General features: G+C 48.0%; 1 protein-coding gene across 2 annotated transcripts in view; it reads left to right on the top strand.

The window, feature by feature from the left end:
* Positions 1 to 18,197, top strand: part of STK32B (serine/threonine kinase 32B) — a 156,449-nt gene that overhangs the window by 19,549 nt on the left and 118,703 nt on the right. The window contains exon 1 of one of the 2 annotated variants that reach the window (XM_054688029.1): positions 8,460 to 8,566. The exons of the other annotated variant lie outside the window; for it this stretch is intronic. The gene's annotated coding sequence lies outside the window, so the exon portion shown is untranslated. Of the gene's footprint in view, positions 1 to 8,459; positions 8,567 to 18,197 lie in introns of those variants that run through there. 2 annotated transcript variants of the gene reach the window in all.

Here is an 18,197-nt window from a genome sequence, read left to right as displayed (position 1 = left end):
GCAGGGATCCTCCCCTACTCCCCACCCTAATTGCAAATGCCATTTTATCCCATTTCTCACTTAATAATGTCACATAAGCACTGCCTGCTCTTTGAATATTTATTAGAGCATCTCTACCTTGCATGTACTACCAGTTCACTTAGTTGTATCAGTCAGTTTTTGCTGTGTAACACGTCAACCTGATACACAACAGTGTTTCTTTCCTGCTCATGTTGGCCTGAGCCTGTAGCCCAGGCCGAGCTGCAGACGTCCTGTGGGCCAGTCCCCACAGCAGTGGCACATGTGCCTGGGGACATGCCCAGAGGCAGAAACACACCTCAGGCTTATGCTGTGTCACCTGTTACTGCCCCGGCTGAGGAACATCACATGACCACGTGCACTCAACACTGATGGGGACGGCATCTTCCCTGCTGGCCAAGCAGACTCTCTTTGGCCGTGGGGAGTGAAGAATCGAGGCCAACAGTTCAATCCCCAGCAGTGAAGCATCAGTGCTGTATCATCAGCATAGCATCTGTCATATGGATATACTGTGATTCTCTTCACTTGTTTCCTATGTTTTGTCCTTTCAGCTTATTCTGATTTCTCTCTCATTATAAATGATGTCAAGCTGACCTTCTTTGTTTATAATTGTCTCCCTTGCATTCATGGCTCTTTTCTTATAGTTGTCATTTCCTGGGGTGGTATTCCTGGCTCAAAGCATTGTATTGTCTTCTGAGACTGTTTGTTACTCTGTGTTGCTGACAGGTATTTTCTTTACTGTCTCGTCAATACTGCCTGTTTGCAGGGTGGATCTATAGCAACATGATCTGCGTTTTCCATCTTATCAGCTAATGCTCTGGAAAAATGTGCTAAAAAGATGTTCAATTTTAAGCTGGTCTACTGTGTACATGGTAATTACAGGTTGCAAAATGGTAATGATGATAAACTCTGCATGTATAAATCTTTGCCATGGTTACAGAGGCCACAAATATGAGGGGGAATATTGATATTATAAGGTACTTGATTCTGTTTTATAACTAAGTCTAGGCCAGAAGGGAAGTCTTTGTTCCTTCATTACAACATTTCGCTGGGCAGTGACTCTCTGCTCTCTTGGTTGCTCTGGGAGAAGTGGGTCACTGGGGCAAGCAGGGCAGGGAGAGAGAGGGAAAGAGGCTCACCCTTGGCAGTGACACCCTCAGGTGGGTGGCTCTGCCGTGCTGAGGGCTCCTGAAGTCTAGCCACAGCCTGGACTGTCAACCCCGAGAGTAGGCACCTTGTCCACTGTGCTGTCTGCACCCTCAGAGCTGGAACACTGCACACTCCACAGGGGGGCCCAGTGATGTTTGTTGACCGACCAAACAACTCTCATGGTGCTTGTTACATTTAGCATGGCCTGCCCCAAGGCTCTTGGCCTGCCAGTGACACATGATGTCATGGCCGCGAGAATATACAGAATCCTCGCAAAAATATTGATGTCTCTCCACCCTGCTGGGATGGCACTTCCTTTTAAATCCCAAGCCTCTTGTTAGTCTTGCCTTATCTCCCCTCTCTCCCAGCCACTAACATGTGTCTTTGGGGTTACCCCTTTTCTCACTGCAGGGTAAGTGATTTTCAGGCTTTTCTGCCCTCGGCCATTAGGATTGCCCTGCCTGATGGGGCACCTGCCTTTGTTACATTATTATAAGTTACGTTACTCACTTCTGTGGGCCATGGCAGCAGTATTGAGATATCTATGGGGAGAGGCAGGAGGGAGAGACAGGAGAGAGAAGGAGAGAAAGTCGAGAGAGAGAAGCCCAGGGTAAAGACTTGCGAGAGGCCTTGGACGCCTGCCGGCCGCCTGGCCCCCTGGTACCCCAGCCCGCCGTGTACCTGGTTGCTGCACTACATGTAGAAGTCCAGTAAAAGCCCGAGAAAGCCACCGAGGGCTCCAGGACGCTCCTCCTTTAGCCTGTCTGCTCCAGTTACAAAAAACCTGCTCAGCGGCCCGTCTTGCCAACACTCATGCTGCTAATTACCCGTGGCACCTCCCAGTGAGCCCAGATTACCTTCAGAGCCCTCCACAGGCCGCTGCTCTCCAGTGACCAGGTGAGGCTGACAAACAGTAACTCAAATTGTAGAAAATGTCCCTTGTGTACTTGGCAAGACGTGCAGAAGGATGTGGCTCATGCACAGCCCGGGATGCAGCCGTGGTGGCCTGGCTCCACCCTCGGCCCCTGCTGGGGACGGATGACTCTTCCTGAGTCGTCCTCCAGGGCCCAGGAGGGGCTGCAGCAGCTGCTGCGCGGCTTCTGTGCGGCGTGTCCGAGGCTGGAGGGAAGGAGCTGTGTGTTCTCTTGCCTCTTCCAGGAGGATAACACATCCCAGAGTGGCCTTCAGACTCGCCCTTGCAGCCCGTTGGTCATCACTAGTGGTCACCTGTCCACAGTCCCAGCCAGTCATTGGCCAGATTCACTGGCTTGTGATTTTTGTCCTGGTCAGCAAGGATTCCCTCTCCAGGACCGGCCGGAGAAAACTGGGCCTCCCAGCCAGGAAGGAGATAAAGTGGCAGGCTTTGGGGTGCACAGACTTGGGTCTGCCACAGCCTAAAAATTACAGCAGCTGTGATTCTGTGACTGTGATGCCACGTGTGGGGTGCACCTTCCCACCAGCTGCCTGGAGGAAAGTCTGGGGATCTGGACTTCTGGGGGTTCATTTCCTAGGCCTGAGTCTACACAAGGTCCAGTTTCCACCTGGCACTTCTAGTGGCTTAAATGTCACCCAGGTGTCTCTTGCGGTCACTGGGGACTTGGGGAGCCTCTGTGCTGTACCTCTGCTTTGCCGGGAAAATTTCGCCGTGTGCCCTCAGCCTCCCCTCCAGATCTCCCTCCTCCCACATCAAATTCTTCTTTGGAGATGGGCGGCTCGCACGAGGGCGGAAGGGAAGTGGTGGTATCACGGGTTTTACCGTATTTCATTTTATGCCATGGCAACCTGCGCGAGTCGAAGAACCATCTTCATAAAAAAATGAAATTGTTTTTCTTCTCCATATTAAAATAAAAATGTTGCAGAGGCTGCAATTAAAAGGAAAAAATATTCTCATCACCCAGCGACAAGGACCATGCTTTAGTCATTCCTTGCCAAACTTTTTTTAGTCTTCATTGTTGTTTTCAAGCTTGAAGCCATACTGTATTACATTTTGCATTGCCATGTTGTGTTAAAATTATATTTTAAACCTTTCATAAAAAATTTTAATGGCTGCACAATACCCCATTGTGTGGGTGGGCGCCAGATAATATATTTAACTCTACCCCTGTTGTTGGATGTTTGGGCTTTTTCCAGTTTTTCATTTTTAGAAATAAGAATGTTGAACAGTGTACATAAATCTTTGTCTGCACTTTTTGCTACTTTCTTAAAATAGATTGCTTGAAGGGAAAGTAACAAGGTGAAATGTATGAACATTGCTGAGAGTCTTGATTTTTACCCCTAAATTATTTTTCAGAAAATGTATTCCAGTGCCCAGCTAGCAAAGAAAGGTATATTCTAGGTTAAATCTTTGCTAATTAAAAAGGCAAACATTTAATCTCATTGTTTTCATTGGGATTGTTTTTACAGACTGATCTCTTTTTATACATGGTGGTGGGCCATAGGTCTAAAATTGAGCTCCTGCTCCTCACTCCTGCCCTTCTCTTGCGCTTCCCCCACGCTGTGTATTTCACGATGCTTACGTCAAGGTTTTTTTTGTTTGTTTGTTTGTTTTTAAGAAAACACAGAGAAAGGAAAGGACACAGGAAAACAGACAAAACAAATCAAAACATCCACCACCATCCATTATTCACCTTCCACCCTGTGCCCACCCCAGTGTCCCTCTGGTCATCTCAGTCCCCTTCCCGGTGCCCAGTGTTTACTTTTGTTTTGTCAATTCATATTGCACGTATTGGTTAATCACCCAGTATTTGTCATTATCTCTCTAACAATGGTCAAAACTTGGGTATCCTCCTTCTGTCGGGTGCTTCTGTTTCTTGCCACGCCTTCTGCCTCATCCAGGCTGCAGCACCCCACTGTGCCCAGCTAGCCCAGACCTGCCCTTTCTTCTCTGACTGTTCGCCCCAGCCAGACCTGAGCACAGCAGCCCAAGCATACCTTACACTGTGACCCAGGTAACGTTACGCCAGCCCGAGGAGCCCCTGGTGGCTCCCCACTGCGGTCAGTGAGAGTTAGAGCTTCAGATTCCACCAGCGCCTTCCGATCAGACTCTGTCCCCTTGCACATGCCGCCCTCTCCTCTCCCATGGCCTCCCAAGGGCCTTTGAATAGGCCACCATACCTCCCCCAGGACCTTTATCCTTAGTGCCCATCCTGCCACATTCACTTTCTTGCTATTTGAACATTCCAGGACGGCCTCAGGGCCTTTGCACTTGCTGGTCTGTCTGCTGGCGTGATTGGCCTCCTTTCTTCCTTTTAGGTCTTTTCTGAAATGTCGTTTTCTCAGCGAGGAGTTCTCTGGCCTTCTTACTTAAACCTCCTGGCATTTCATCTTGTCTGGACAGTGCCCAGGACACTGTCGTCCTTTTACTTTGCTTCCTTGGGATCCTCATTAACATTTTTTGTGCCCCCAAAATAATACATGTTCATGATAAAAATTTTGAGAACAGTTCAGAAGTCACCACTGTGGGGCCAATCCGCTTTATTCCCCATGTGAGTGTTCATCTCTGTGCTTCGGGTTTTTTTTTTTTAATCATTAATTTATCATCGTGCAGCACAACTTTCCTGCTTTCTGTTATGACGGATGTTCTATTGACTGATAACATTTTCCATATATATTTTTTAGTGATTGCAAGATCTTACATTGAATGAACTTACTCTGTTTTATGTAGTTTCTATCACTGGCTCTCAGAATTATTTCCACTTTATTTGCTATGGTAAATAATACTGTGATGAACATCCTAGTGCATAGCCCTTTCTCTCATTTTCATCCACTCGATTTTCCAAAATAAAAAAATTTGTGAATAGTTTGAGGGTCTAAGAATCTTAAATAACTTTAAGATTTTCCTTGGAGAGGGCCTGGGAGCTGGCTAAAATTTAGCTTCCGTTAATTGTTCAAAATACACTTAGGAATCTGTATTGTTTGCTTCAAATGGTTTTGAGGTGTTTTCTTACCTTTCTGTGGGGTTTGTTGAAGAAAAGTCACTTGGTTTTTGGAGAGTCACAGGCTCCAGCTGAGATGTGTTTTCATCTTTGTCTTATCACATCTGCGGGAAAACCCTGGGCCTCGACTAAACTCCTGAGCCTTCTTTCCAGCATTAGTCAGCCTCACGTCATCCTAGCTGCATTGTGACATCACATCTGCTGTTTTACGCAGAGTCCCTCGCGTGGAGACTGAGCACACTCAGTAAATGCGCCCCACACGACCGTATTGAATAATACAGTCCTAGTCCTTAGAAATAGATTTCCAAATATACTTTGAACAGTTCACTGAAGCTGGATTTTCACATCTCCAGGACCTGCCAAGGGAAATCTTAAGTTTGACAAATTGTAGATCCTTATACTTTTCGAGTGTAGTATAGAGCTTGAAGTGTGATTGTGCAGGTAGGCATAGACTAACAGCTTATTAGTAGATACTGATAATTTTAAAATCAAATCCTACTGATTTACCGTTCACTTATGAAACTACATGATTCAACCTCTCTTTTTAAAACCTTCTGGTTTTATTGGGTGTTTTATATTTTAGATGTGATTGTCTTTGGTGGATTTGTGGGTTCTTTCCTCGAGTCTCTCCTTGGGTCACGTATTTCCCATTTGCCCATCACTGAGGCTGGAGGGGGCTTGCCTGAGCCTCGACAGCGGGCGTCCCGGCGAGCCTGCTGCCTGGACCACCTCCCGGAGTAAGGCAGACACCGGTGTCCTGTCTGTCATCCTGAGATGTTTATCACGATTATTTCCAGCAGTGAGAGAAGGTCAGCAACCCCAACGGTCAACATGAGTGGAAGGATTCGGTAAACTGTAACACTTCCAGGGGCAGAATGTTTGAAAGCATGCAAAAATGATGTTTATGGAGAATTTTAATGGAATGAAAAATAGTTATGATAATAAAAATTATATTCATGGCAAGATTCCAAGGATGAAAAGAAAATAAGATACTCAAAATGCTAAAAAGGAGCTGTGCTGACAGAAATTAGCTCTGAGTAGAAGGAATTAAGGTTTTTTTCCCTGTTCCTTTACATAGTTTTGCTTTCTTTTCAAATTTTCCTATGTTGAGAACAAATTACTTTCCTCGTTAGAAAAAAATAACTTGTGAGGAAAACACATCTTTGAGATGGGATCAGCTCATTTAGTTCTTTACAGTTTCATAAATTAAAATCGTGTTGGTAAGCCCTGCCTGAGGTCAGAATCTTCTGGGCTTTCTGTCCATTTGGTCTCTGGGTTTAGGTAGCTGTTAATGCCTACCGTTGAGAGATAGATAGTGAGATGCTCCTGCGTATTGATAATCTATAGGCTGAAGGGCTCCATGTTCCCTTCTACAATCAATATTTAATGTTGCAACAAGGGTCTGAGGTGTGATTTATAACCACAAAAGTGTCGAGAAAAGCACAAATCGTTTCTCACTTATTAAATTGTGTTTCAGCTCAGCATTTTACGGAATGTAGTTTGAGCTAGATTAGTTCTCCAAGATGCTCTGTGAACAAATGTGTCTGTGGTCAAATTAGTTGGGGAAATCCTGCAGTAATGTGTGTCGGCTTAGGAGGCAGGCTTAAACTGATTAAATTCCCAACTCTGCAATAATTTATTTAGACTTCTTATACCTTAGTTTCCTGGCCTATAAAATGATAATAATACGAGGTGGTGGTATAAGTCAAACGGGATAGTAAATAGAAGAATCTGGCCCACAAAATACCTGCTGTTTTTATGTCTACAGTAAATCCTCCCCTTGAAGACGTGTGGCATCTTTGGAATGGCATATTGTGGACTCAGAAATCTTGCACGAAGGAAACCTGTTTAATTTTACGTAAGCAGCGTGTCCTAAACTAGTTTCACCAGAGAATACAGGATCAGATGTTTGCTCTTGGGACCAGTGTTTTAGAGAAGCGCCTCAGAAACAGCTCTGATAATTCTGAGGCACACACTGAAATGCAAGCACATCTTCACTCAAATCAAATGTCAGCAGGACATTAGTGAAAATGGCCAAGTAAGGAATTCTGAGATTCTGAAAAGCTGGCAAAGACTCAGAACCAGCCCTTTTCAAAATCTGGAAATCAGCCAAAGGCACGAAAGCCTAAGGAGCACTTTTTCTAGAAAAATAACTGAATCTTGATAAGACAGCACTTCTAGGGGGTTTTAACTTTACCCATTTCCTGTCTCAGAAACAGCCTTGGGGACCTCCCTGGTGGCGCAGCGGTTGAACGCTGGGTTGCGAAGGTGCCCGCAGCCTCTGCAGCGCCGGTTCGATCCCCGGCTGCTCCCCGGCCACCGGAGGAGGGTCCCGCATGGCGCGCAGACCTCTCCTGCCGCCCGCTGCTCCCCTCAGCAGTGTACTTCGGTCCTTCTGCCTGCTCTGCTCCCCGCTCTGGCTCTGGTGAATTCTCTCACCCTCCCGCGCTTCTGACTGTACCCAGTGCTTGTAAATCTTAAAAAAAAAAAAAAAAAAGAAAAAAAAAAACAGCTTTGGAAGCAATAGCTCGCTGCTGGGCGGCACCCGAGCAGCCCCGACTTCATGCAAAGAACCCCCGATGGGGAAGGGGTGTTGGGAGTGACTGCTGACAGGCCCAGGGCTGCTTGCTAAGGCGATGAAAATTTCTGGAATAACATAGAATTATGGCTGCACAACATTGCGTGTAAATTTTATAATTGTAAACTCCTGCATTTTACACCTTAAAATAGTGATTTCCTTATGCGGATTATATCTCAACTAAAATATTATTAAAAAAACAAGTAGTCCACTTGACTGGGGCATGGGATCGCTGCTTAAACGTTTATTCCCGGATGTGTCCGTGAGGGCATTTCCATAAAAGATCAGCACCTGAGTGAGTCCTCGCCTGGGTTAAGCACCCGCCCTCCCCACTGAGGGCTTGATAGGACCGAAGGGTGGAGGAAGGGCCGACTCACCTTCTCTGCCTGACTCCTTCAGCAGAGGCCTCCATCTTCTCTTGCCCTCGGGGCTCCAGTTCTGGAGGGACGAGAATCTTTGTTATTCGGTGGCTCTCAGGTCCTCCAGCGACACCCTGGCCTCCCTGGGTCTCCGACTCTCAGATGGCAGATGCGACGTCTCAGCCTCCACCACTACAGGAGCCGGAACCTAGAGCCAGTTACGTAGATAAATCCAGGTAGATGCAGGCACCGGCGTGGACACAGGTGGGGATACGGGCCTGTCCTACGAGTTCAGTCTTCCTAGAGGATCCTCAGTAATAGTCAGGACAAAAAACAAAAGTAAAAAGATCAGCAAAAACCATACATTTATTTCCCCCCAATTATTTCCCAGTCACCTTGGCCAGCGTCGCAGGGCAAGTCCTGCCGTTACCTCGTTCATCCAGCCTGCGCTGCCTCCACTCCCACCCACTCGCTGCCAGTCCCTGCCGGGGCAGCAGGAGCCGAGAGCCGGTGCCAGGGCTGGGCAGGTGAGGCTGACCTCAGGTGGGACTTGAGGGTGGGTTCTCCATGGGCGGTGACAAGCTTCGCGGGGGACGGGAGGGCTTGGCCAGAGGGTAAGGGGCATTTCCTAGGAGAGGACACTTGCGGGCGTGTGGCCAGAGGACCTGAGGACGCCTTCCCGGGTGAGGTGCGGGTGGTGTGGCTGGGTCCAGACAGGTGGGCGACCCTGGAAGCAAGCCATGCCGACCCCAGAGGCCAAGCTGGGGGTTTGGGTGTGACTGAATGCTGCGCTTCAGGTGAAGCGGCTTTAGGAGGTTGGCAGAAATTACATTCTCAGCATAGAGGAGGGTTTGTCATTAAAATGCTGCAGTTGTTCCAGGCCTGTACTTGGTTTGGGGTACACGTTGGTGAGGCACCCCTTGATTGTGTGACGGCAGCCGGGTCCAGTCTCCACAGGGTGGCTGCGTCTTTAGGGGACCTGATGTGACAGTGCTGGCGATCATTCCAAGGTGTGTGTGTTGGTGATTCTGATGAGAGACGTTGGAGATTTCCGTGAACAGGCAGATTGCAGATCTGAGCTGGAAGAAACGGTGCCTGAGACTGGTCCCAGCCGTTCGACGGGGGTGTCTTCTTCCTACTCGACGGGGGTGTCTTCTTCCTACTCGATGGGGGTGTCTTCTTCCTACTCGTTTGTATTTTCTACGAGGGTAATATTTTTCACGTGGGCTGTAACATAGTAAAAAAAATATTTAATTCGCCTTAGGAATATGCCTAAGGAAACGCAACCCTGGGATCTGTGCTTACACCCAGATCTTTCTAGCATTTCCAGGCCGCTGGGATGAGGGCTCGAGGGGACCTGCCTTGCTTTTGTCGGGAACAATGGTCAGCACCGTCCTCCTGCCGTGTGCGGAGCGAGGAGCCAGCGGGCGGCCAGCAGCTCTGCAGACCCGCCGTCGGGAGCGGCCACATCATCCTGGGGAATTGGTCTCCAGGTCCCCTCCACGCCAGATGGCATTCTGACAACAAAGATAAAACGGTCCCACCGGGCAGCACGCATCCTGCTCAGTTAGCCGGCAGGGCTGACCCCGCCTGGCCCGGAGGGCGGCTGTGTTTTCAGATCTTCACTTTGAATTTGAGGAGCCCTTTCATCCGCTGTCAGCCCCAGGGCGGTCACCCCGAGATTTCCCTGAGATGCGGGCGTGTGAGCCCAGGTGCTTGCTGCGCTGGCACGGAAGGACCTGGGCCACCGGTGGGCGGAGAAGTAGGAGCCCGTCTTCGCTCTGCTGGCAGCTGAGACTGACCTCCGGGATGCGGGTCGTTGTGCAGAGGGAGAGAACTGACATTTGTGGAGCGAGGAGCCAGGCACGTTGCGCGGGGAGCTCCTCGGAGGGCAGCAGTGATCCCGGAGCTAAGTGTGTCTTTTTCCCACTTTAGAGAAGATGAAATCGAAGCTGAGGAAATCAGGAACTTGCCGGCTCCCAAGTGGCAGAGCTGAGATTTCAACTCGCAGGGTTTCGGTTCAAAGACTTACCCTTCTTCGCCTTACCCTGTTCCTGTTCGTCTATGAAACCTCACTTGTTGAGGATTTTTGCTCCATATTCGTGTTTATAAATTGACCGGTGAAGCATTTGGTTCTGGACTTTTCTTTGTTCAGAGGTTTTCGATTAACGAATCAATTCATGCTGGTTATAGACTGTTGAGACTTTGTTTCCTTAAATTTAGTCTTGGCTGGTTGTATGTTTCCAGGAAATTATCCATTTCTTCTACACTATCCACTTGTTAGTTCGTGGTAGTCTCGTATATATGTGTATCCACAAGTATAATTTCTAGGTCATCGTTGTAGTGTTTCTTTTCTAATTTATGATTTCATTTGCGTCTGCTCTCTCTTTTGCTTAGTTTAGCTAATGAATTGTTCATTTTGTTTGTCTTTTAAAAGGACTAACTCTAGTTTCATTTATCTTTTTTCCTATTTTTTTTTTTATTTCACAACTTTGGGTTTAGTTTATTCTTTTTCTAGCTCCTTGCGGTGTAAAATTAGCTTTTTATTTGAAGTGTTTTTTCCTTTTTAGTGTAGACATTCATCACTTTGACTTCACTTTCAATAACACTTTTGCTGTATTCCATACATTTCAGAATAAATTGTGTTGTCATTCTTATTTGTCTCAAGGTACTTTTTAATTTCCTTTTTCATTCCTTCTTCGACCTAAGGATTGCTCGATAATGTGTTGTTCGATTTCCACATATTTGTGAAATTTCCAGTTTTCCTTCTGCTGTTTCTAGTGTTCCATTGTTGGCAGGAAAGATGCTTAGTGTGATTGTTATTTCTTAAATTTGTTAGGGCTAGTTTCCTGACCTAACATGTGTTCTATCCTGGAGAAAGACCAGTGTGCACTTGAGAATAATGTTTGGTAAAGAATGTTTAGTATATGTCTGTTAGGTCCATTTAAGTTCTTTTTTCTTATTGCTCTTCTGTTTGAATGTTCTATTCATTATTGAAATTGAAGTATTGACGCCTCCTACTAATATAGTATTGATGTCAATTTTTCCCTTAATTTTGTCAATGTTTGCTTTATATATTTAGGTGCTCAGATGTTGGGCACACATATTTATAACTATTACTTCTTCCTACTAGATTGATTGTTTTGTCATTATTTGATGTCTGTTTTTAATCTCTTTTGACAGCTTTTGACTCAAATTTTATTTTGTCTGATATAAGTGCAGCCATTCCTGGTTTTTTTGGTAGTTGTTGTTTGTTTTTTGATCACCATCTGTGTGAATTATATTTTCCAATCCTTTCACTTTTTGCATATTATTAAACATTGAGTTTGTTGCAAAGAGCATATAATTGGACCTTCTAAAAAATTCATTCAGTCACTTTTTTTTGTTTTGATTGGGAGTTTAATCCATTTTCAGTTAAGTAATTATTGATATGGAAACACTTACTATTGCTGTTTTGTTAGCCCTTCAGATTCTTTTTGTTTCTTGCTATCTTTCTTTGTGTTTTGTTGATTTTGCAAATTGATATGTCCTAATTCCTATCCCCTTTACTTTACCTACGTCTATAGGTTTTTTGTGTGTGGTTACCCTGGAATCTTCATAAAAGCTTATATCATTATAGTATTCTATTTAAAACTGAAAACAACTCAAGTTTAATTGCATATAAATACACTACACTTTAGCTTTCTTGTGTCCATGCTTTTTATTATCATTGTTAGAATTTTTATTCATGTTTTCCTTTTGGCATATTTTTTAGTTATGGTTATTTTTAATACATTTGCCTTTACCTTTTATAACAGCATTTAAAATGACTTACCACTGTTACAGTAGTGCACTGTTCTGTGTTTGTCTTCACCAACAAGTTTCATCCTTCTTATACCATTACGAACACTTTAGTTTCCCTTTGTTTCAACTTGTAGAACTCCCTTTTGTATTTCTTGTAGGCAGTTCTCGTGGTGATAAACTACCTTAACTTTTGTTTGCCTGGGAAAGTGTTACGTCATTGTTTCTTGAAGGACAGGTTGCTGAGTGTAGTATTGTTGGTTGGCGATCTTGTTCTTGTGGTACTCTGAATATTTTATCCCACTTTATCTGACCTGCATGGTTTCTGCTGAAATAGCTGTTGATAGGACACTCTTGTGGAGTGTCCTTTGAATGTGAAAAGGTCTAGCTTCTGACATCAAAGCCCGCGCACTCTTCCTATTTCTTGCTGCTGTCTCCATTACAAGCTGGTTTCTCTTTGGGAGTCTATTTGTGTACCTGGGTGACTCAGGGCGGTTGAGGGACAGTGCGTTTTTTCCCTTGTGTGATTCTAGAACCCAGGGAAAGGGAAAGAAGATGTGGGGTTCAGCATCTTTAGGCTTATCTTGACTACCTATTGTATGAAAAGAAGGTGTGCCGGGGTCCTGTTTCTTTCCAGTGACTCAAAACAATACAAATTATTTTTCTTAGAGTTCTGGAAGATAGAAGGCCAAAATGGGTTTCCCTGGGCTAATATCGTTTTGGTAGAAGTGCTAATTCTTTTTTTCTTTTAAAGAGATATAACAGTATATATATATATATATATATATATATATATTTAGATTTATTTATTTATTTATTTATACAAGCACTGGGCACAGTCAGAAGCGCGGGAGGGTGAGAGAATTCACCAGAGCCAGAGCGGGGAGCAGAACAGGCAGAAGGACCGAAGGACACTGCTGAGGGGAGCAGCGGGCAGCAGGAGAGGTCTGCGCACCATGTGGGACCCTCCTCTGGTGGCCTGGGAGCAGCCGGGGATCGAACGGGCGCTGCAGAGGCTGCGGGCAGCTTCGCAACCCAGCGCTCAACCGCTGTGCCTCCGGGGAGGCCCAGAAGTGCTAATTCTTTTTGGAGCCTCCAGAGAGAAGCTAGTCTTTGCCTTCTTTTGCATCTAGGAATTGCTCTTATTCCTTGGCGCGTGGCCCCCTTCTCTTTTTAAGCCAGTGATTGTCAGTAGGGTTATTTGCACATTACATGCCTCTAACTTGTCTGCTTTCCTTTTTCACATTAAGAACCTCACTTATTAGGCTGAAAATTTCAGAAAAGGTGAACTGATAAGCAAACTGAATTCCACCTGCTACCTAGGTTGTTTTTTGCCATGTAATATTACTTTCACAGGGCCTAGGAATTAGAACCTGGACATCTTTGGGAGACCATTATTTTGCTCACCGTGGAGAGATGGTGTGAAACTAGAAAAAGAGATGAGTTAGAAGTTGTCAGACTATGGTGTGTGTGTTTGCAGCTAAGCAGAGTAAAAGACAGAATATGAAAAGTATTGTGCGGGGTTGAGACTAGGAGTCAGAGGAAGAGAAAGGAGGAAGATTGCTTCAGAGTGGGAGTTAGGGACACAGAGAGACTTTTAGAGGAGCTGCTGTGCAAACTTGGTCTGGAAGGATGAGAGAACATCCTGGGTTAAGGCCTCACACCAATTAGAGTATCATGCTGGAAGTGTGACACGGCCCCCAGCTCAGCTGCCTTCAGGGGACAGCAGTTACAGGAATGAGGGCCCCTCCCTTCAATCATTGGCTCCAGTGTCTCAGTAGGACCCTGTCCCAGCCAGCGTGGGCCGCCACCATCCAGCTCCGGATGCCTGCAGGAACCTGTTCCAGGGATGATTACTTTACTGAATAAGTCAGAAATCTGGGTGTCTGTGAAATGTTGAGATTTAAAAAATTAGTTCTAATTCAGTTCTTTTAGACCCTAACTAGGACAAACACCAATCAGAGGATTTCTATCGATATGCTCTGATAGGAGGCACAGAGAGATTGTGTTACTTGCCCGAGGCCACACAGCTGTGAAGTGACAAGGCCAGTGCAGTCAACCATCTCTAGGTTCTCGGTGCACAGTGCAGACCCCCAGCCACAGCGAGCACCTTCTGCAGAGCTGGATGGACACTTGTCCTGGGCCACAGGTGATGTTCAAACCAAGGGTGGAGGACCTCTGGTCAGAGGGGTAGCATTGTCAGAGTACTGGTGCAAGCAGCAGGGTTTCTTCCAACCCTTAGATGCCACCATTCCAGAAAGATCTGGGACATACCATGCAGCTTCCCAGGAGGGTCTGCACTGCTCTGCAGCATGAGATCTGGTACATTGACTCAGGAATTTCTGTCTGCAGTGCTGTCTCCAAAAGGGAGGGGGAGAGAGGGAAAGGGAGGAGGAGCAGCAGAAGAAAGAGGAAAGAAAAACTAAAATTACCTCTTTTGTTTATGCCAAAGAAAAGGCACTGAGCTTACAGAGAGGCTATAGATAATTAGGACCGTTATTGATATGAAAGTTCGTTGGAAACACCATTACTTTTTTCAAGAATAAAAGGAAAGAAATGGTTCCTTCATCAGCGTCTCCAATAGAATAGAAAATTTATCCCATCTTGTACCCCGATTATAGACTAACGACTTGCGCTTCTGAAAGGGTTTTTTTTGTTGTTTTTTCCCCCCAAACACAAAGCATTTCTTTCATTTGCATTTCCGCCCTCTGGGGCTGGAACACAGGCGGTGCCCTGATAAAACTGCAGCTGCCAGTCCTGAGTGATGTGGACTGCGGAGCTGCACATCGGGCCGGCGCTCCTGGAGGTGCCCGCGAGGGCGGCTCGGCTGTGCAGAGTCCTGCTCAGGGAGGGCCGCGCGGTGGCTGAATCCGGGAACTGTCGAGGCGAGCGAGCCTGAGCGCCTTCCTTCAGCAGCCTTTCCTGGCAGAGCCCCGGTCCTCTCTCGGCCCGCACTGGACCGTCTCCCAGCGTCCCCTCGAGCCAGCACCCCTGCTGCTCTGAGAGGTCTCAGATGCTGCCTCTGGAGTGTGTGCCTGTGAGTCGGGTGCCGGGAGGGGTGGACAGCGCCCCCCGCCCCCCGCCTTCTGACTGGCCGTGTGACTGGCTGTGTGACTCTGCGGAGCTGCTGACACCATCATGCCTCAGTTTCCATGTCTGTAAACCTTTGAATTTTGCCGGGAATGGTAATAGGTGCTGTGGAATATGCCCCCAAGAAGCAGCCTCCGTTGGCATTTGTGACACGCCATCCTCTGTACTGCGGCAGGCCCAAATGTAAGAAGCTTGGGTTTTCCCGTCTGCGGGGACCTCAGGCTGTTTCCTTTCTTATAATGGTAACTCTTTCGGGCCAGCCGGCCCATCTGTTGCACAATTATCCCCGCTCCGCACGCCTTAGCCGCAGGTGATGGAACTGCTCCTTCCGCTGGGCCCTCCAGAAGCGGTGAGCAGCGAGTCCACGTCGTCTTGACACGGGAGGTCGCTTCTGTCCCGGGCTTCATCGTTCGTGTCCGCGGCTGTGCCCCCAGCTTTGCTGTGTCTATCTGTGCCCGACCGACCTGCCATCCCTGTGCTCCCATCCCGGGCAGGGTCTTATTACTGGCGACACGTCTGCTCCCCGCAGGCTAATCCATTTTGTACCTTGTCCGAGGACATTGCAGAGTCCGAGGTTTTGCTTCCATGGAAGATCTTTATTCCTGACGGTGGAATGGATTTGAGTCCACTGAGTCTTCAGTTCCCACGGGTGCTTATAACGCAGACCCCACACGCTGCCCTCTCCTCCGTGCCCATCCGCGCCAATCTCTCTAAATATTGAGCCATTAAGTATAATGTTTGCTGTAGTTTTGCCGTAGATACTTCTATTATTCAACAATTAAAATGATTTCACATGCTCCTGTTCCCCTTTCGTCTGTTAATGTTACCGGTTTTCTGTTTCTGATGAGCCGAACCTGTTGCTGCGTGAGCTCATCTTAGCGTTGCGTAGTGTTGATGTTACCTCAGTAATCGTCGTCTTGCTGGATTCAGTCTGATGCTATTTTATTGAGGATTTTTGTATCTATATTCATGAGTCAGATTGATCTGCGGATTTCCTTTCTTAAAATGTCCTCACGTTTTGATGATCTCATAGAACATATTGGAAAATGTTCCCCCCTTTTCTGTTTCCTGAGTTTACATAGTCTCGGGGCTCTTTTGTGCTACAGTGAGAGAATTCACCACTGAGATCATCTGGACCCAAGATTTGCTTGTGGCAAAGCTACTTGTAGAGTCAACATCTGGAGAGACAGGGGATATCTTGTTTTTTTCTATTTATTGTCTGTCACTTGGTCTCACGACTTGCAGAGTGAGGGATTCTGGTTCACGCCCCATTCCAGTTCACAGGCAGCTCATGTCTCCCCACGTCCTGAGCTTCCGGATCGCCTGCAAACCGTCCACCTGCCCTCGCTGTGGTCCCTGGCTCCGGGAAGGAGGCCCTTTAGATGAGTAGAGCCACATGTAGCATCCCGAGGAAAAGCAGAAGAGTGACTGAAACAGTCATTAGGAGGGAATAGTTATGTTTAAGTCTGAATCACTCATTAGTCTTGAAGAATGGAGACCTGCAGAGGCAGTTTACACGCGCGCACCCTCAGTGCTCAGCGCCAGGCCCCTTCTGAGGAGGGCTCCCCTCTCCTTCTTCCCTCCTAATTGCCTTGCTCTCCCCAACTTCCTTGTCAAATTAATGCAGACGGAAGCCACATTCTTACCCAGAATCTTGTCCAGCCACATGTAGTTCATGACCCCTCCAGCCTGCCCTGGCATCTCAGAGCCCGGGATGGGAAAGTCAGACCCGCCTTCCGGGTGCCTGCACAGATGCCTCGTTTTCCTGGCGAGGGAGCTGTGCTGGGAGGAGCTGCACGGCCCTGGTGGAGAACCATGTGCGTGGGCCTCGCCGCCTGCCCCCGAGATAGGGCCCCACGAGTATGGTTTGTCTGGGGTGGGGCGTGAGCTGGCAAGGAAAGGCAGCCAGAGAGGGTGTGCTGTCAGCCCAGCCTCCACTGGCACCTGTGGATTTGGGGAGGCAGTGGGGAGACTTGGGATTGATCCACCCATGCCCACTGTTGTTGGGCGGGGCTGCTCCCAAGGGACTTTTAATTCCAGGCATTTCCCGCTTGCTGTGCAGGGCAGACAGACAGACTCCCGCCACCAGAGAAGACAGAGAGAGGCAGCGCTTGCTGTGTGCGCACTGAGGTGGGAGAGAGGCAGGATCCAGCGGTGCCTGTGCCTGGGCTGTCATAGTCAGGATTGTCCAGGGAAACAGAACAGTAGGATAGACACGCGGACAGGTAGATAGGTGGACAGGTGGATAGGTGTGGAGGTGGACAAGTGGACAGGAGGCAGGTAGATAGGTGGACAGGTGGATGGGAGGACAGATGGACAGGTGGATGGAGGGGAGAGACAGACAGATCCAAAGGAGGAAGATATCCGGCAGGTCTGACAGAGACTCCACTGCTGGGCCCCTACGTGAGAGCAGCAGCTGAGCTCTGCACACAGAGAATGGATGAAAAAGCAAACATTGTTATGACAAGATTAGGGCTTGTTTGTTACACAGCAACACCCAGCTCCTCCCAATGGATGGGTCCCCCCACACACCCACTCCTCCCCTCTGCCACCCGAAACCCCTTTCTCTCTCAGGACAGGAAGAACATCTCTGTCCCCGCCTGGGAGGCAGCGAGGTCTGCCTGGGCCGCCTGTCCAGTGTCACCGTGCACCACGGCCCCTCAGCGTCTGTGAACTTGCTATTCTTGTGCTTGGAATAATCTCTTGTGCTCCTTAGTCCTCCCCTCCTGCACTCCTGCCCTCCCTTCTGGCAGAGCTCACCCTGCCTCCTCTGGGCTCCGTTTAAGGTTCACGTCTAAGGAGCCGTCCCTGCGCCCAGGTGCATCCATCCCTGCGGTTCTCTCCGTACCCAGGCCCGGCCCGTCTCCGAGGCGCAGGCGAGACTGTCGTGGCCGTTTCCTGTTCTGGTTTTGGGCTCCAGGAGGGCAGGGGTGACGCCCGGTGCCTCCTCCCGTCTCCAGCACATCCCGCGGCCAGCACCCCAGGATAAGCTCCCATTAAACACACAGACGCACGGCGGTGCCTCATGACACTTTCCCCCAGGGGCGCCTGTATCCAGGGCCAGACTTTCTTGCAAAAGGAGCCTTGGGCGGAGAGGTAGCGCTCACCTTTGTTCAGTTCAGATCTTTTCTAAGAACTCCCTCCGTCTTCCGAGAAAGAGAGAGACATCGGTGCCCAGGAGTGTCCCCTCCGGAACCCGCCGCAGCCCCAGCTCCTCCACATTAATGAACCAAGTCAGGGAGCGAGCGGCTCTTCAGCCAGCTCCACCACATCACGGCTAGTAAGAAA

The sequence above is a fragment of the Talpa occidentalis genome, unplaced genomic scaffold (genome assembly GCF_014898055.3).
Source record: "Talpa occidentalis isolate TD23 unplaced genomic scaffold, MPIMG_talOcc4v2.1 talOcc4.6, whole genome shotgun sequence".
Taxonomy (NCBI): domain Eukaryota; kingdom Metazoa; phylum Chordata; class Mammalia; order Eulipotyphla; family Talpidae; genus Talpa; species Talpa occidentalis.
Note: the sequence above shows the minus strand (reverse complement) of the source record. Positions and strands in the feature narration are given on the sequence as shown.